Genomic DNA, 2554 nt, shown 5'->3' on the forward strand with positions numbered 1-2554 from the left:
GCTCAGCGGGAAGCCTGCGTCTCCCTCTCCCACTCCCCCTGCTTGTGTTCCCTCTCTTGCTGTCTCTCTCTGTCAAATAAATAAATAAAATTTAAAAAAATAAATAAATAAATTCAATTCAATTAGCCAACACATAGTATGTCACTAGTTTCAGACAGAGTGTTCAACAATTCATCAGTTGCGTACAGCACCCACTGAGTATTAAGCAACTTTAATTGAAAACATTACATCTGAAAATAAACATGAGTAAAATTTATATTGAAATGAGGATTGCGGATCGATGGTTTAGCTAACTGTGATATGTTCATTCATTGCATCTATGATAAAAGTGGGTGGATGGCACTTACTATAAATATGACAGGTGGGGCTCACCTTGGCAGCACATATACTAAAATTAGAATGATACAGAGGCCCGTGTGCAAGAATGACGTGCAAATTCCTGAAGCATTCCATAATTTCTAAAAACTGCTTGTAATTAATTATGTAAACAACATAAAATGTAAGAATTATGAGAAAAAAAGGTGTAAGAGTCATGTTTGCTCACACTATGTGATTTACCTAAAGTAGAAATAAATCACGTTGTGATAAGAAGACAAAGTGTTTAGACTAATCACTGTAGCTCTTCAATGTACCTACTGTTATGCCAGTGTTCCTCCTCACTGTCAGTGTCTGTTCAGATGCCTATCTTGGGGCCAAAAGCAGAAAATCTAATCACTCTTTGCTGAAGAGTTCAGGCTACAACCCTCAGATCCTGTTACTGAGGTCTCTTTCTCACTGTTTCATTTCCACAGCTCAACTCTGTTCAGAAAGGCCAGAATTGACACCAGAGTTTGGTCATTAAGTTATCAATCTTTTGGGGCACCTGGGTGGCTCAGTTGGTTAAGCGACTGCCTTCGGCTCAGGTCATGATCCTGGAGTCCCGGGATCGAGTCCCGCATCGGGCTCCCTGCTCGGCAGGGGGTCTGCTTCTCCCTCTGACCCTCCTACCTCTCATGCTCTCTGTCTCTCATTCTCTCTCTCTCAAATAAATAAATAAAATCTAAAAAAAAAAAAAAAAGTTATCAATCCTTTAAATTTATATTTTTCCCTTACCGCAGCTGAACCACAGTAAGCGTCCATGCTCTGTATGCTCAGTTCTGAGCACTGGAGGTGACCACTCGGTCTACTTATATCCTTCCTTCCGCCCCAATACCTTCAACACACGCACACACATGCACACCTGTGCACACACACGTGTGTACCAACGTGGGCAATGACATCTTCCTCAATTATCTGAAAGTATGTGGTGCTCCTTTTACCCGACCCTTTGTAGAGGGCACAGCACACGCTAAGGTGCTTCCACACTAGACGGGGGTTTCCCCTTATCTAGACTTTCATGCAAGTTCGCCCCCATCCATATTCAGCCTATTTTCTAAAATTGGTTGGTGTCACTATCTGATGATAGCTTCTTTCCTGTTTCTCTTTCTGTTTATGGCTTTCTGCCCTTTGGGATGTCTTTACTAGAGTTCTAAAAGAGTATTAGAGGGGCTTGGGTGGCTCATTCAGTTAAGCTTCTGAGTTCAGCTCAGATCATGATCTCCGTGTGCTAGGATCCAGCCTCCTGTTGGGCTCACTGCTCAGGGGGAAGTCTGCTTCTCCCTTCCCCTTCTTCTCCCTCTACTTGTGCTCGTGCACTCTCTCCTTCAAATAAATAAATAAAATGTTTATTTAAAAAAGAGTATTAGAGAACTCAAGAGATAAACGTGTATTATTAATCTACCATGAGTTTGTTCTTTTTTGGAGATTCTAATTTTAAGTAATCTCTACCCAACACGGGCTCGAACTTACAACCCGGAGAACCAGAATTTCAGCTCAAACCACAGAGCCAGCCAGACACCCCTAGTCTACCGTGTTTATCCAAAAGTCTGAAAAAACTCTTATTATATACCCTTTGAATACTTTAAAGTATATATTCACATGCATTTATATTTACACAGGTTTGAAAATAAAATTTACATTTAAAACCAATTAAATAAAAAATTAACTAACCAAGATATAATAGGGAATGTATTAATATTCTGATCATAGCTCATTCATAAACTCTGCAGATAAGGAGATGATGATTAAAGAAGATTGCAACAGTATTGACAAAGTCTTGCACTGCAACACAGACATTGCTTTTCTATTATTTTTTGCACAACTTCACTGACTCCCATACATTCTCCAGTCCCATGATTTGTGGCTCTCTGTGAGAGGCTGCAAAATGGGAGTTAGAGAAATCTATAGGATTTCCTTCCCAGTGTCCTCTATCGATCTATATTGTTAGGAAACATCAGTGCAAGAGCATTTTCTCTCACCATATTTCCTGGGCACTGAGAACGATCTCACTTGAGTTCCTACTGTCAGAAAGCCAACTGATCTATTTAACTGGCCAGGACATGAGCCACTTCCTCCATTCTGTTTCTGCCCACACCCCTTCATGTTGAATATCAGCCTGAGTCGCCACCTGATTCACTAGAAAAGAAAGCAGGGCAGAGGTCGCTGGCCTCTCTTTTCCTTGCTCAGGTTCACGTGT

At 41.0% G+C, this 2554-nt stretch overlaps 1 pseudogene; it reads left to right on the forward strand.

Annotated features, from left to right (window-relative positions):
* Positions 1-364: 364 nt before the first annotated feature.
* LOC116640902 lies at positions 365-459 on the forward strand (annotated as a pseudogene).
* Positions 460-2554: the final 2095 nt, after the last annotated feature.

This window comes from Phoca vitulina, unplaced genomic scaffold (assembly GCF_004348235.1).
Source record: "Phoca vitulina isolate PV1807 unplaced genomic scaffold, GSC_HSeal_1.0 scaffold20, whole genome shotgun sequence".
Classification (NCBI taxonomy): domain Eukaryota; kingdom Metazoa; phylum Chordata; class Mammalia; order Carnivora; family Phocidae; genus Phoca; species Phoca vitulina.